Source organism: Corythoichthys intestinalis, chromosome 1, assembly GCF_030265065.1.
Source record: "Corythoichthys intestinalis isolate RoL2023-P3 chromosome 1, ASM3026506v1, whole genome shotgun sequence".
NCBI classification, from domain to species: domain Eukaryota; kingdom Metazoa; phylum Chordata; class Actinopteri; order Syngnathiformes; family Syngnathidae; genus Corythoichthys; species Corythoichthys intestinalis.
Genome location: NC_080395.1, coordinates 38614985 through 38632661, shown reverse-complemented (window position 1 = coordinate 38632661; position 17677 = coordinate 38614985). Strand labels below are relative to the sequence as shown.

At 39.0% G+C, this 17677-nt stretch overlaps 1 protein-coding gene across 2 annotated transcripts in view; it reads right to left on the bottom strand.

Moving 5' to 3' along the window:
* The window catches only part of LOC130927696 (CUB and sushi domain-containing protein 1-like), a 687910-nt gene that overhangs the window by 313718 nt on the left and 356515 nt on the right, over window positions 1–17677 (bottom strand). The window lies entirely within an intron of this gene.

Below are 17677 nucleotides of genomic sequence, written 5' to 3'. Positions count from 1 at the left end.
CTTGACCAAAATATTTTCAATTCAATTCAATTTTATTTGTATAGCCCGATATCACAACAAGGTTGTCTCAAAGGGCTTTGCAGAGGCAATATGAAACACAGTCAGAAACAGTAGCAAACAAAATATTGAATCAAAAAGCCATGAGAAAATATTGATACACTGTAGGAGAATCTACGTAAAAATGTTTAAGTGCGGTATTTTTTTTTTTTAATGCTCAAAGATTTTTGTTTCTCCTCCCTCACATTATTAAGATGTTATATGTGGGTCAAAGACTGTCAGCTGTTCAATGTCCTGCATGGTTACTGAGGCCAGGGACCTTTGCTACAGAAAAAACAGGACAAATTTATTAAAAATAAATACAGTAGATAAATCAATAAATAATAAATGAATGAAAAAAAAAAATTTAATCTGGGCTAGGTGAGAGAGGAGGTTTCTTTAGCAAGAGAGACCTAGCCAAGATAGCACCATAACATTTCGGTCAATAACTACAAATATAAAAACACAACAAAGTATGAAATTGTGTGACTATGAAAAATGAGACAATCCAAAGGACTACTGACTACATCTTTATCTAGTCAAAATAAAAAAATACAAAATTCACCATCTCACAAATAATTTAGAATCATAAAATAAAAACAATGTATGATATTTGGTTATGTTGGGTTCTAAATGAGCCTGTGTAGTCGCCAGTTATTGGATGACACAGTGGCAGCAGCTACAGGGAGCTTGTGGTTGAACTGGGCCAAAAATCAATCTGTGGCCGCAGCCAACATGCCTCAGCTACACAAAGAGGGCAGCAACACAGTCACTGAAGTACCAACCTGGAAAAAATCCACCAATTCAAACCCTGGTGTACACAGTGTGTTATGTGTTCTTATACAACTGGAGCATGTTAACTTGTTGAGAGAGTAATGTGTATCCAAATGTTGTTTGTGTGTGTGTGCGTCAGTGTGCGTATAAAATAAAGCCTGTCTATATTTAAGGGATACTCAGTTTAATCAGTTTGTGAAGGCTGTTCCAATTAAACACTGGCATGGTAATTAGACAAAGCTTCACCATGAGACCCTGAGAACTAGGACAGGAAGAAAAAGAGGGGCGAATGGTGAGAAAGATAAGTTGACAAGAGGGAGGAGAGCAACAGGAGAGACCAAAAATGAAGAGATGAAAAGGAGGTGATAACAAAAAGAAAGTTTATCAGACTTTGCTTAAATGGAAAAATTAGAACTGAAACTTAACTGTTGTGGGTCCAAAGCATATATTATGCATGTACTGTAAAGTATACATATACTGTATGCACCATTGTCCAATTATGTGATGCTGTTTTATTTCTGTTTAGCTCCTTTCCGGAGAAAAACATTGTTTGGCCAAGCTGCAGACCGAAAGTGACATAAAGGTAACAATACCAGATTGCTGAGGGCGGTGTAGCTAATCATTTGATCATGTGTTCACCGTAGCTGGAATGAAAAACATGCTGTGGTCATTGAAGGAAGTGAAGAGTAAAAAGATTGCATCGTACATTTACTGATTTATGTGAAGGAAATTCACAGGAAGGGTCACAATTCAGTAAGAACACTATGTGTATATTTTGACATTTATATAGCTAAAAAAATATGTCATTGCCTAATATTTACTAACTATAGTTTTTCGACAGTCACAAATTAGCACAATTTCTTGTAATTTGTATTTAATTTTATTCTATTGATATTGGGTTTTGGTCAGTCTTTAAAGACGCTGCAACAGTTTTTTATTACTTCAGTTTTCGGTAACACTTTGCAATAAAGGTCTCTTAATTAACATTAGTTAATGCATTTTTAGACAATAACTCATGTTTGAGAAACATGGCAATAATTCATTTAATCCCTTATCCAACATTTATTGATATATTAATTAACATTAGTTAATGCATTAAGTTAATGCATTAGTTAATGCATTTCAAGAGAATAACTAATGTTTAAGTAACATTACAATAATTCATATAATCCCTTATTTAAGATTTAGTAATATATTAATTAACATTAGTTAATGCATTAGTTAATGCATAACCAGATAGTAATTAATAGTTTGGTAAAATTAAAAAAAAATATAGGCCTTAATAGGGTGAGGGTTTGTTAAAATAAGCATTTATAAGTTCTTAGTTAAGGGACACATGTGCTACACTTTACAATAAGAGTCCAAAAAGAAATCAGTAATGGTTAATGAAGGTTAGGAAGGGGGGGGGGGGGGGGGGGGTTGTACTTAGGCATGTATAATTTCTTTGTTAAGGGACGCATGTGCTACACTTTACAATAAGCGTCCAAAAAACATTAGTAATGGTTAATAAAGGTTAAGTAATACTTATGAAGTATGTTCACGTGAAATAATACCATACTTAAGGTTAGGTTAGTAGCACCCAAGGACTCACAGAGCAATGTTTCTTATGTATACTGGTACTAGTAAGTGATTGTTATTTTAAAATGAGGTTATGCATCAACTAATGCTTTAACTCATATTAATTAATATACTTATAAATGTTAGATAAGCAATTATTTTAATTATTGTAATGTTACTTAAACATTAGTTATTGTCTAAAAATGCAAATAAAAATGTTAATTAAGGGACCCTTATTGTAAAGTGTTACCCAGTTTTCCAGGGACTTGTGAAAACAAATCAAATGTACTATGATATACTGTATATATTTTTGGAAATACTTGTAATATTGTTATTGTATTATACCATAGCCTATATTTTAGAAAGGGGTAATTGACATTAATTGAATGAGGTCAAGCATATGAGCAGAGTTACACTCAGCAGACCTAAAGACCAAATATGGTGCCTGCTTCGCTCTGACAAACTCAAAGCCCTGATGGTACTGAGCTAGGCTGGGACGAGACAATAAAAGGACTCATGTGTCTCAGCCAAGTGATTAGTCACACGTCGGTGACCATACAGCCTTGCGTTTGCCAGACTGCTGTGTTTCAAGCAGTGCACTGCACTAAGGTAGTCTCTCATTTCGGCTAATGTCTGAGCTAGTCATCTGAAAGAATTGCAGGAATATTTTAGAGGGATACGGTAGACTCTGACATGCAACTCAATGCTTGACAGAAAAGTCTTTATGGTAGCAACATGCTGTCAGTTACAGTCAGAAAGACTGTTGAAATGTTCATTCAGACAGGTTATGGTGCTGTGATGTTTTTCTTATTTAGTTTTTTTAATATTTCTACATAGAACAGTTATAAGAATATTCCTTGTGATTAGGCAACAGTTATAGAATGACATTTATGTATCCCCACACACTCCATAGAATTTTATAAAGGTTATGTATTGAAGATGTTAGCGCTTGTTTTTACTTTTATTTGGCAGTACAGGGGTACATCTACTTACAAACGTCTGCACAAAAAGAATTTCAAGGTTATAACACAATTTCAGGTTACGAGTGGCAAAATACTATACAGTGCTGTAAAAGATAGGTATCCTACTTTCTACTTTAAAATGTTGCGCCACAAGATCCTGCTGCCTTGTTGGTCATAATCTTTCCCATCATGCTTCAGTAATGTGATTCTGCTCTCCTATTAGCCTATTGTTGATGATGTTTCAATTTGGGTGCCGCAGTATGATGACGTGCACATGTGCGACGGTGTTGTTATAGCTGGTCACCATATTTGCCAAAAGCGCACAAGTCTCTTTTTGTTATGTCTCTTTATTTTTTAAGCCTACACACGGTTCACTAGATTAGTAGCACATTAGAGCACAGGTCTCCTCGCGCTTTTGTGTCTTGAAGAGTGAGATAAGTGATCGGCACCATCGATTTCGTGAAAGAGGACATTTCGAGTAGGCAAGGTACAAAAGGTATACATACACTGCTCAAAAAAATAAAGGAAACACTAACGTAACACATTGTAGATATAAAGAAATTAAGTATTTTTATTAAATACTTTGTTCGTTCCATAGTTGAATGTGCTGACAACAAAATCAAACAAAAATTATCAATGAAAATCAAATGTATCAACCCAAGGAGGTCTGGATTTGGAGTTATACTCAAAATGAAAGTGAAAAAACACACTACAGGCTGATTCAGCTTTCATGTAAACAAGTCAAAATCAACACCTGGGCATGCTGCTAATGAGATGACGGAGGGTGCCCTGGGGGGGTCACCTCCCAGATCTGGACCAGGGCATCACTGAGCTCCTGGAAAATCTGAGGAGCATCCTGGCTCTGCCAAATGGACCTAAACACAATGTCCCAGAAGTGTTCTATTGGATTCAGAACCTTCAGGAACTGTAGGAACTACAGCCACATGAAGTTGGGCATTGTCATGGACCAGGAGGAACCCAGGTGCCACTGCACAAGCGTAGCTTATGACAATGAGTCCAAGGATTTCATCCCGATACCTAATAGCAGTCAGGGTGCCATCATCTTACCTGTAGAGGTCTGTGTGTCCTTCAAGGGATATGCCTCCCCTGACCATCACTGATCCATCACCACACCAAGCATACTAAATGATGTTGCAGGCAGCATAACATTCTCCATGGGATCTCCAGACCCTTTTACGTCTGTCGCATGTGCTCAGGTTGAACCTGCTTTCATCGGTGACGAGCACAGAGCCAGTGGCATTGTTGGAAATTCTAGTGGCCTATGGAAAATGCCTTTTAAGCTCTACGCTGATTGGCAGTTAGTACAGGGCTCTCTACAGAATGTCAGGCCCTCAGACCATCCTCATGGAGCCCATTTCTGATTGTTTGGTCAGAAGCATTCACACCAGTGGCCTGCTGGAGGTCATTTTGTAGGGCTCTGGCAGTGTTCATCTTATTCCTCCTTGAACAAAGGAGTGGATACCAATCCTTCTGAGGGTTTAAGGATCTTCTACGGCCCTTTCCAGCTCTCCTGGAGTAACTACCTGTTTCCTGGAATGTCCTACAGGATGATAGGTTGGTCCTCAGACTGTCCAGGAACGCAGTGATGCGCTGGTCCAGATCTGGGTGGAAATCCCTCAGGAGAAAATCCACCACCTCATCAGGAACATGCCCAGGCATTGCAGGGAGGTCATACAAGCATGCATTGGCCAAACACACTACTAAGCTTCATTTTGACTTGTTTAAAGATAATTAAATCAAAGTTCGATCAACCTGTAGTGTGTTTTTCCACTTTCATTTTGAGTATAAATCCAAATCCAGACGTACATGGGTTGATACATTTCATTTTCATGGATAATTTTTGTCTGACTGTTGTCAGCATGTTCAATTATGGAAAGAACAAAAAAAAAATAAAATAAATAAAAATATGTAATTCATTCAGATCTACAACGTGTTATGTTAGTGTTCCCTTTATTTTTTTTTTAGCAGTATATATTTTTCCTCTGCGTTATGTTCTATTGTCCACTTCATTAACAGTTAAATTAGGTATATCAGTGAGGGTGGGACCCAAAAAAAAAAAAAAAAAAAAAACTCTGCTTCTTCCCACTCCTGTTCGAGCTACGTATGCATGTACTTGTTATGAATTTGTTTTATAATCAACACTACTGGTATTATTGTTATTTGTTTTCACCTACTCTTGCTGTTTTGTTATTACTGCTCGAAATAAATTAATCAATCAATCAAATGATTCAAATGTGTTTGGCTGTTTTACTCCAGTTTTACCCTGATTGTTAAATTTAATGTGGTGTTTCAGTAGTGGTTTGAATGGATTAGGGAATTTAGATGGAAAACGTGTCTCTCCTTACGGAATTCAGGTTACAAAACTACTTCCAGAATGTCCTAAGTAGAGGACCACTGTACATATTTTTGTACATGGTGTTGCATCAGGTTCTGACAACCTCAATCCAGATTGCCATAATTAACAGGGTAAAAGTAAAACCTCTGGTCCACCTCATGCACTTATTGCATGCAGTTTGAACAGTGTGCCCATTTCGCATATGTAAACTTGAACAATTAAAATACTATTCCAGTGACAGAGTTTTGCTTGAGTGCACATTGCTCTGTTGAGTTAATAAGAAGAAGTATGGTTGTGCATGCTAAAAAGTTCTCATCCTTAGTTTGTGATTTTATTTCCATAGCAAACTTTTGTATGGTAAAGAATCACCGCAACGGGCCCTGCCAATGATTATATGGGCAATCCTTTGGTGTGTGTGTGTGTGTGTGTGTGTGTGTGTGTGTGTGTGTGTGTGTGTGTGTGTGTGTGTGTGTGTGTGTGTGTGTGTGTGTGTGTGTGTGCAGTGTACATGTACCTGTGCACCCATGCTTGCATCCGAGCGTTTGTGTATTTCTGGTGTTGTCTTGTAAGAATGACCAGTGAAGCATCTTTTGTGTTTGTCCCTGCAGGCTGTCCATAGCCTGAGGACAATTCATTGTGATGCTATGGTTGCTCACTCTAAAGAAAGAGGTCAATCATAGAGGTGATGTGGAGACAGATAAGTAAATACGGATTAAGACCTAACTGTGGTTAAAAAATAAATAAATAAATAAAATTTTTAAAAAATCATCTTCACAACCTTTTTCTTTGGTTTTCGATCTCTAGGTTTAAATATACGGTGATGAATATTAGCAAACCCTAAAAATAGCCAAGAAAGCAGCTTAGAAAGACTGAGGCCATTGCCTCCAGTTAGAAGCCAACCTGCGAACTGGATGCATACCTAATGCAGTCAACCCACTGCACATTGTACATGAAAAGTCAGGGCCATTCTACATGAGTATGTCAGTTGAACTGAGGCCGCAGAGAAGCAATAAAGCCCTGTTCATGGTTTCTGAGCAACTATTAGTGGAGAAGGTGAATAAATGAGTGGAGGTCAAGACAGGTATGTCATATTATATAGCATACAGTATTCCTATAGTACCGTATATAGTATAGTCTAAATGTTTTAAAGATATGTGAAAATGTTCAAATGACAAACTGCTTAACCATTACACCTTAACATTAAACCAATGTGTGTTCTCTCAAAAACCTAAAACGCCTAGAAAAATGAGGGCAGAACAGAAATTCCTTGCTAATAAGCAGCAAAAATAAGCTTAAAAAAACACAAGGCTAATATGATGACTTTTATGACTTGCACAACCTGCTACCTAAACTGTTTTTTTCTGACAACTGCCTCAAAGATGTGTTGTTTAAAATCCCTACACTACAAAGAGCAAAGAGCACAAACTACTGATTTGTCCTTCGTGCAACACTATTGTAACATAAATCAAAGCCAGTAATGACCTTGCGTTGGTTGAATGAGGTTAATACATGTGTAGAGTGTACCTGTACCCGTGCACCTATAGAAGAAATGAAGGCTTGTTGCTCAAAGAGTGCAATAGCAACATGTCAATTACTATTTCAAAAGTGAAAAAATCTAAACGACAGAATTTGGAAAAACAAGCTTTAAAACCATCTGCATAATCCGTGCAACCTGCCATTAGCCAAAGTTGAAGCAGATGTGGTATTAAATATACCCTCCATTCCCTTTTGCTGGCAAAATCACTAAGTTCATGTTTGGTTTCCCAGGGCTGTCAAGTTAACACCAAGCAGAACCAGAGCAAATGTCAGACTGTGAGTACGTTTTCCCGAACTGGGATTTGACCAGATGTAAGAGGCAATTTATCTTTCCGTATGGTAAACACCTGTTCATACTGGAGCTTTACCGCAACCTTTTTTTTTTTCTTGGTTTAGTGCAAAGTTGCCCTCAGAAAGAAATCTTTAAAAATTGTGTGTGGTTTTTTTCTCTCCTTCTGCGCGTCTTTCATTTTTCATTATGATGCAGCTCAGTTCTACACCACAGCAGGTCAAACTACAGCCAGAACGATAAACATACAGTATGTCTGAGACTTTTCGGGATTTTATTTCTCGTTTAGAAAAGTTCTCAATATTTAATAAGATACATTATCTCTTTATATAGCTGTCAATTACTGTGCGTAAGACACAGCAAAAAAATGTATCTTCCACCCATACCACATCAAAACTTCCAGTATCTGCCAGTTAACAGAAGCTCAGACTGATTGCTAATGCTAATCAATATGTCCAACTAAACTATCGAAGGTATGCTTTTTATTATTATTTTTTTTTTTTCATTTGACAGCGTTACATTAAAAGTGTAAAATTAAAGGGAATATTTGATTGGTTGTTTAATAGGCATGGCAGAGATCCAAATGTTTTTAGACAAGGGAAAAAAAGTTACCTTTCCATAATAAATATATACGTTTTTTTGTGCAGAATATTTGACGTAAATCTTTTTTTAGATATTGTGACACTGTGCAACTAATTAATTTCCTGTCAGGTGCACAGTGAAGAGTCAGGGCCCAAGTACACCGCATGCGTGATCGTTGCGGTTCCGGTCCGACTCCGGTAAAAAAATAGCGCCGGAGCCAATCCGTTCCCATTATATCCTATTGTTCAACGTATACTGGCCGCGTCAGTGCTCCGGATTGACCGCGAACCACCTCCGGCATGCCGCATGCCCGCCGGATGGTATAGGCTATTTTCTATTTCTGCCGGACACACATCCGACAAAATGGGCGGAGCTGGGCCTGACGTCAAAAGCCCAGGTGCCTAATCACGGTTTAAACACGAGCGAAAATGGATGATGAGCGCTTCATCATGGAGGTGGAAACTGGAAAGTCACAAAGTAATATATGATGCAGCAGATCGTTATTATAAGGACAGCATTAAAAGCGAAGCTGCAAGGTGTCCTATTATGTGTGTTTTCCTGGCAATGATATCAAACACACAATGTGCTGACAACTTTGAGCGAAAAAAAAAAAAAAAAAAAAAGCGTATCTGGAAGTGGTTCCACTGCAGAAATTCTCGTGCCCGGCGCACACACAATGCCGGTTTGTATACAGAGTCGAGGGGGAAAAGTACGAAAGAGAATAAAAAGACACCCACAAGTTTCGACCTGGTGGTCTATTCAAGACGTTTCTCTTTCTTTCCTACATTTCACTTGACTCTTCATAGAAAAAAACAACAGTTTGCGCTGGGCACAGAAATCTGCAGTGTTGAGACACCACTTCCAAGTACGCTGTTTTTTATTTCGTGTAGTATAGAATTCGCTATCCATTTTATAAATATGACAGATTATTTATCAATTGATTATAACAGCTCTATGAGATGTTATGTGCCATAAATTTTAAATGTGCACAAAGATATAAACGCACCGACACAACCAAGGGCATAATAGCCCCCCTTCCCTCCACACACGGAGCCCTGATCTCAACATGATGCAGTCAATCTGGAATTAAGAGACAGACACAACTAAAATATTGTAGCGTCGCCGGTGTTGTGCCGACCGGGGCTGTCATCGGTGGGTTAATTTATGCACCAACGCGGGGCTGTCATTGGTGTGCTGGTGCACCAGCGCGACGCTCCGATTGGTGGACTAGATAGCGTCAGTGTACAGTATATACAGTGGGGAAAACAAGTATTTGATACACTGACAATGGCCATTGGCAGTGTATCAAATACTTGTTCTCCCCACTGTAGTTGTTGTTTTTGCATTGGTGAGGTGGCGGGACGTTAATAAACAAAAAGAGGAAAAAGGCGTTGAAGCTCGTGTGTTGTTTTCGCGGCCAAACTTCCGCTTAGCAAACGTTACAATAGCAATATGCAAGGAAAAAAATGTGCTCTGTCTCTGCTTCTCTGATGAGTACATACTACAGACTCCGTGTGTTTATCGTTGTTTTAAATGGCGCGCAATCACCCGAGAGCTCACGAGGGGACGGAGTTGGCGGACCGCAGCCGTGCGCAGCCGATATGATTTGCCTGTTTTTGACGTACTGCGTGGCACGCAGTCAACACTGAACCGGACCGGAACCGCAACGATCATGCATCTGGTGTACTTGGGCCCTCAGAATGTACAACGTTTCTCTGTGAATGCTTACAATGCCAGCAAATCAAAAGTATTTGTATCCACTCTAACCTTTTTCATGCTAAACAAGCCTTTTCTGGAAGCATGAGTTTATTCAGAGCTTTTGTTGGCTTTGGGGACATCCACCATTGACACCACATGGGTGTACTAAAATGCTGGAAAAATGCCAAAGCCCCAGGGCTAAATGGACTCCTCGACATCGATAGTGCTCCCAAGGAGTAAATGTATTAACATGCTCACTGAGCCTTTCCACTTCTGACGAAGTCAGCATGAAAGAATCACTGAACAACCAACCAAAGATTGTGGTGTCACCTTGGTATTAAAGTGTGATATACACTATATTTTTTAGCCTTACCAACTGTATTTATGAAATGTTTAGCTATTCTTACCAGAAAATGTAACGCAGAGAAACGTCGAGTTTTGTATTCTAAAGTTTTCCTATGATTCAGTTTTCCACAATTTGGGAGGGGTTTAAATTTTGTCATAGCTTTGTTACATCTGTTATGATTACAGAGAAACAAGTCACTTTGCTATTCAATTCCTGGAATCAATGTGCGTCATCCAAAACATTTCTTAAATTGTGACTATATCTTGTCATGTCTTCTGCCGAGTTTTGTTAAGATTTTGCCCAAGTGTGTCTGGTCATCGTGATTACCAATTGATTTCACCTGTTGTTGCATGCTCTTTGCGTCTTGACCAATCCGCTGCCTCTTGTATCAACCACCCATGTCTCATTGTCTCGTTACCCCATGTCTGTATTTAAGTTCCCCATGTTCTGTCTGTTCTTGTTGGGTCATTGTCAATCCATGCGTCCATCCCAAGGTCTGTCGAGTTCATATCTATTCGTACGTCCAAGCCCTCATGTTTATTCTTCCCAGAGTAAGTTTGTCTCCTGTTTTTTGTTCTCCTTGAGTTTGGTTGTACTTTGCCCTTTGACTGTTTATCATTAAAACAATTTTGAGTTGATCACCACCTTGCCTCGCCTACCCGTTCCCCTGCATTTGGGTCCTTCATGCCCATGCCGCCTCATCGTGACATATCTAGGTTAGAAATCCCTAAAAGTGGGGTTTGACTGTACCTTGACCTAAAAAAAAAATAATAATAAATAAATAAATAAATAATATGACCAGATTGATTTTTAAAAATACAACCAGATTGATGTGACACAATGACCTGAGTTTTCTGAACATGTTACATTCCGACAATTCTGCTACCTTTACATGCAACTTGCTAACCTTTAACATGTTTTTTTGAGCTCTGACTGCATCGTGGCGGCATCTATACAGCAGGAAATTCTAAATAAGGGAAGGCAAATGCAGCACTTCAATGATGTTAATGCTTTGACAAGCAAAACTACTTGGGGTCTGTAATTATGCTATCTAAAATTGCCAGGGTATATATATATTATTTTTTTTGCGACTCAACAGCTACAGTGGGGCGATAACCCTTTGTTGGCAATAACGGAGGCCAAACGTTTTCTGTAACTCTTCATTCTTCGCTTGGTGTAAAGAAATCAACTGTGGGAGAAATTATTAGAAAATGCAAGACCACTGATAATCTCCTTCGATCTGGGGCTCCATGCAAGATCTCACCCCGTGGCGTCAAAATGATAACAAGAACAGTGAGCAAAAATCCCAGAACCACACGGGGGGACCTATTGAATGACCTACTGAGAGCTGGGACCACAGTAACAAAGCTACTATCAGTGACACAATGCGCCGTCAGGGACTCAAATTCCCCTGCTGAAGCCAGTACTCGTCCAGGCCCGTCTGCGGTTCGCTAGAGAGCATTTGGATGTTCCAGAAGAGGACTGGGAGAATGTGTTATGGTCAGATGAAACCAAAATAGAACTTTTTGGTAGAAACACAGGTTCTCGTGTTTGGAGGAGAAAGAATACTGAATTGGATCCGAAGAACACCATACCCACTGTGAAGCATGGGGGTGGAAAAATCATGCTTTGCGGCTGTTTTCCTGCAAAGGGACCAGGACGACTGATCTGTGTCAAGGAAAGAATGAATAGGGCCGTGTATGGAGAGATTTTGAGCGAAAATCTCCTTCCATCAGCAAGGGCATTAAAGATGAGACGTGGCTGGGTCTTTCAGCATGACAATGATCCCAAACACACAGCCAGGGCAACAAAGGAGTGGCTTCGTATGAAGCATTTCAAGGTCCTGGAGTGGCCTAGCCTCTCAACCCCATAGAAAATCTGTGGAGGGAGTTGAAAGTCCATGTTGCCCAACGACAGCCCCAAAACATCACTGCTCTAGAGGAGATCTGCATGGAAGAATGGGCCAAAATACCAGCAACAGTGTGTGAAAAGCTTGTGAAGAGTTACAGAAAACGTTTGGCCTCCGTTATTGCCAACAAAGGGTACATAACAAAGTATTGAGATCAACTTTAGGTATTGACCAAATACTTATTTCCCACCATGATTTGCAAATAAATTCTTTAAAATTCAAACAATGTGATTTTCTGGGTTTTTTCCCCACATTCTGTCTCTCATGGTTGAGGTTTACCCATGTTGACAATTACAGGCCTCTCTAATATTTTCAAGTGGGAGAACTTGCACAATTAGTGGTTGACTAAATACTTATTTGCCCCACTGTAAATAAAGCAATTATTTGATGGACTTTACAAAGAGCTTACAGTATATAGCACTGTAGAATCAAATGTAGAAAGTAAACAAGATCAAGGATTAGTGGTCTAACACATGCTGTACCTGTACTGCATTCAAACTGATGTCTAATCACTATTGCTGTAAACCTGAGCTGTGTGTAAAGGTGACACTTATGTGTTCCTCTACACTGTAGATGTATTAAAATGTCCTAACAGTGGCTTCTCTACGTTCCCTTGGTGGAAATATATTAGCAGGGCAAGTGACATTTCCAGCAGTGTTTCTCATCAATCACCCGCTAAACAAAGTAATCACTGTAGCAGCCACAGTCTGTTAAACACCAACTCTGCACAACCTTTTCCAGCAGAGTATGGCGCTCTGAAAGGGTCGCTAATATAAAAAGTACCCGTGCTCTGGTAGTGAACAGTGGTCACAGATTGACGACATGAATATCACACTTTTGGACCACAAAAACAAATCACAGTACAAGGGTGATTTCATATATAACTATGTAATAATTGAATGTAAACCATTATATTTCCCTGTTGGAGTCCAATTATTACAGTGTTTTCCCGTCAGTGCTTGACATTAACACGCTATAACCAGCTAAATTGAAATACATTTTATGCTAATGTAATTATAAGACCTGTTGACAACATATTTTTAACAATCTCGAAAGGGTTAATCACAATAAAACTTTTTTTTTTTTTTTTTGTCCCCCCCCCCCCATATACAGTACAGAACACAACATAGTGGGGAGCATGAAATGAGAAGTTGTGGATGCTGCTGGCATCTTTGCCAATCAATTAACACTCAGTTGATTAATGGAGGGAATTACCATGTTTGATAGATTATGATGGACTCTTTAGTCCAGCTACCCAAGTGATGAATCATATAATAAGACATGCAATATATGACATATCCAGTTATAACATGACGTGCTGTATACTATTAGGTATTTATTCTTCTTCTGGGAGGGGGTGAAAATATTGCAGCAGTCAATCACTGGCTTCACAGAGCAGGTGTTGTCTCTTGGTTCGAATGTTAAAAAAATGTGTGTACTAGCTATTGTATCTTATTGATGTACATACATCATTTTGACGTATATACAAGAACATACTGCAATTTCTCAAGTCAGGAGTTTAGCTTGGTGCAAAATCTCCTGGACCAACTCATGACAGAGAAGTTGTGGATGCTATGAATCTTGTATTGACCTGGAAAGGTTTGTTTTAAAAAAATAAAAAATGACATATCGATTGTAGTAAAGTTGGATGTTATTAAAGCAACTAAACTTAAATATATAATTTCTGAAGATGTTTTCATAAATTGAAATGTGAAATAACTTGAAAAAAATCAGAACAAATGTCTTAGGGCTGGTCAACTACAGTTTAAGCTGGAAAACAATAAAGGTAGGCATGGAGTAAGGTGTCTAAGAAGGGCCTGTAATGACCGAAGTCATTGATGGCTAAATTGTCCCTCCTGTTTCTTTTCAATCTTGCATAGACTTGTAAAAAAGACAGCACATGAAGACATTGTGAATGATGAGAGGCCAGAACTTTTCAGATGCTTGTGCATGTGCTGGGTATGTCGAATCGGGAACTTTTCACTCTCTTATCAACTGTCATGTGCTCAATGACAGAAAAGAATGAATACTCAAGGTTTACATCAGCTTTCAGCCACCATGATGACAGTGACACACGCCTATTTCCCCTGCAGGGCTTCCAATAAAATAAATCTTGACTGGACTTGACTTGAGAGATGCCAGTTTGGAAACAGCTGCAGACTATACTACTAGTACTACTTCCACAGAAAAAGATAAATAAGGGAAATGAAGACTGGCTCTCATCAGCATTCCTGATGTGCCCATAATCAAGGTGCTCTATCTCAAAAAACACTATGCCAGTTAAACCTTCAAGGAAGAACACAATCTATTCTCGGACAATTGTTGCAGATGAAGTAACAGTTGGACTTACACTGAAAAATGATAATAATTTGTTCTAGAGGATAACTCATGTCATCATGAAATATTAACATTCTTAAGGGTTTGCTAAAAAAAAAAAAAAAAGTGACATATTATGTACATTGTCAGCTATTAAGAATAAAGAGAACTACAACATTAAAGTGCCTGTGACATGAAAAAGAATGTTCATTTCATAATACATGCAGTATTTCATGCTCCTGAATGAAATGGACCACTTGGATGTGTGAAGAAGCGATCGATATATTTATTAAATTTTTTTGAATCCCACGCTACGAAAATGACAGACTTCCGGCTTCGGTCTTGCATTGTGGAAGAGGGCGCTGTGACGTGTACTCTTGTATGAGAAGGACTAAGGATTTAGCTGATTTTGCGGATTAATTTGTTTATTTTTCGCATCACGCCAGACAAACAGCTGCAGAAAAATCTGCTTCACGGGAGAGGCATGTGAGCCTTTCTGGGGATCCAAAAGGTTCCCATTCACCGGTGGATATTGGCCAAAACAAGCCCTACTACTGTGGGACCATGGGACTTACGAGGAAGTGAGTAAACATCGTGTTTTGTATTACGTCAAATATGGGATCATTTTAATATGTAGGTGGCTTGCATTTTGTGGCTGGCATTCTCCTTGTCCCCTCGGCCGATGACCGCCAGCTTGTCGCACATCCCCCCGCACTATACTCGGCTTATTGCCCTCCTCATGTGCCTGGTGTTCTATCCAAATTTTCCAACCGATCAGAAATTGCAAATTTGTGTTAAAAATAACCGCGAATACAGCGAGGAAAGTAAACACTATAAACTTTCTTTAAATAAAGGACTACTTATGTTTGAACATGGATGGGCATGTAAAAAGCTCTTCTCATACACATATTGTCATGTTAGCTGAATATCAACTGCAGCAGCCCTCCTATGAGGGCTCCGCTGTTTACGACTTTGCCGTTTAGTAAAGCATTATTTTGCCATATTCGTGTTAACCATTTGGCAGCTACACGCTCCTCTGACGTCTGTCGGTTTGTCCGGCGGTCATTGTCAAGCTGCTTCCCCACAAATGAGCCCTCTGCCCTCAGCAGGGGAATGACAAGCTCTAACTTGTTTACCGCAGGGTGGGTTGCCGATCAGCGAAGACAATCGACAATCCAGTCGTCATGTGAAATGACCCGGGCTAGTTATGTGTGATTTTCCGCTTCGAAGACTTTGAAACATCACTTGGTTCGGGCTAGCATGTCAGCTAGCGGTCACGCCTCTTGGTTTGTTTACATTCTCCGAAGCCGGGGAAGGGAAATGAAATAAACCCGACTTAGGTGGCATAAAATATCGTTCGGGAGGTGCGACAGTAAAGGTGAAGTCAACAGTTTTGACCATTATGGAGTAATTTTGCCATGTCGTCCTAAATAAATGCATTTTTATTATTTCATATTCCATTTAGCACAGGACTGTTATTTGTCATTACCATGCCATTTATTTAGCTACTGGGGAAAAAAAACTTGGATAAAAAGAATATCCTGTAAAAATATTGGAGTAGAGAGACTGAAACAATGACATTTTGCAGGTCTTCATCGCGTTTTCCTCGTTCTGAATAATTCCCCTTCAATGGGCTGCATACTAAATGAGATGAAATTGTTACTCTGCTGACGTTATCCACCTGTTGGGGACGCAAGAGTCCTATTATGGTAGGCGTGGCTAACCACCAGATTAAAAGACTAATTTCTCGTCATCTGCGCTTTGCTAAATTGTTGTACAGTGGGGAGAACAAGTATTTGATACACAGCCAATGGGAAAACCCATTGGCAGTGTATCAAATACTTGTTCTCCCCACTGTATATAGTCGAATCGTCTCAACATATGATTCTAATTCACATAATAATGCCATTTAAGACGTTTTTTTCTTCTGTCGTACGCACTTGAAAAAAATGAAACACTTTTAAGCATTGGTCACGTTCATAGCCACTAGCTAGTTGGCCTGTAAATGGTGTTTGCAACTAACACAAGTATTAAATATGCATGGGTGTGACTTATTCACATCAGCCTAATTTTTTTATATGATATTACAGTATTTTTAAGAAAAATAATCACAAAGCCAGTATAAAGTCAAGCATGTCACTTTTAGCTTTGACGGAAGATAACCCAGCAAGATGATGGAAATTGCTTACCACTCCTCCAAAGTAAATAATTAATCTACACTGTGTTTTTCCAAATCACAGCTGCTCTGATGGCATGTGTAACAATGGCACTTTTGGGCAATGGGCTTTAGACCAGTGGTTACTATGGAAACAATGACCTAGCCTGAGGCTAGAGAGTACTGCAGGGGACAACCTGGGGAGACATCAGTCAGCCACACTAAAAATGCACATAAAAAGGACAACAACACAAAAACATGCTCGGTTATTTGCATTTAAACGAAGCTACATATATTTGCATTTTCACAAACTGAAATGTACTTTATTGACAAGAAAAACTGTAGAACCTGAATTTCAGATAAGTGAGTTAAAAAAAACTGAGATTATGTGATAAAGGTTTGAATTGCGCTGGCCAACACAGGCATTGTATGGACCATTTAGCAATGAATATTATTATCATTATCATTTTAAGTTTTCAAACTGAACAATAAAAACAATGCAGCAGAAACTGCAAAAATTGATGTCCTGTTCATGCTATTGTGTATGAGCCTCACAAAATCAAACGGCTGGGGCTCAGAACCCCTCTCGACACACCCCATACATTTCCATCATGGCAAGCAGGACTGCAGAGAGGAGAGGTGAGAGATAAAACAGCATCTAAAGCTTTAAAATTTCATTCCTTCCCACTGTCCCTTATCACTCCCCCCAGCACAAACCCTGACTCTTCGGTCGCCGTGAATCCTGCCAGTATTGCTATGAAAACTCTGACCTAAGCCACAATGGGCACAGTGAGAGTGGTCTGCCCTCAGGCGGTACTGGTAGCAGAGGGGACACAAGAAATAACATGCTCTGTTTATTCATCCTATACACAACATTATGTACACTTGTGTGTGTGAATTCACATACAATTGGAAGTTTGTGATATACTACACTAATATATTAAATGATATACACCTGTATTGATGGATGCGGCAGTAAAAATGCTGCGTAGATGACCACAGGACAGGTTACTTGATTTTTATTTTACTTACTTTAAATATGTTCCCCAAGTGGAACATGTCATTTTATTCAAATGCTGAAAAATTAGAACTAGATTTAATTTTTCCAGTATTATAGTAAATTGTTACTTTTACATAATAAATTGTAGTGACTGAGAGACA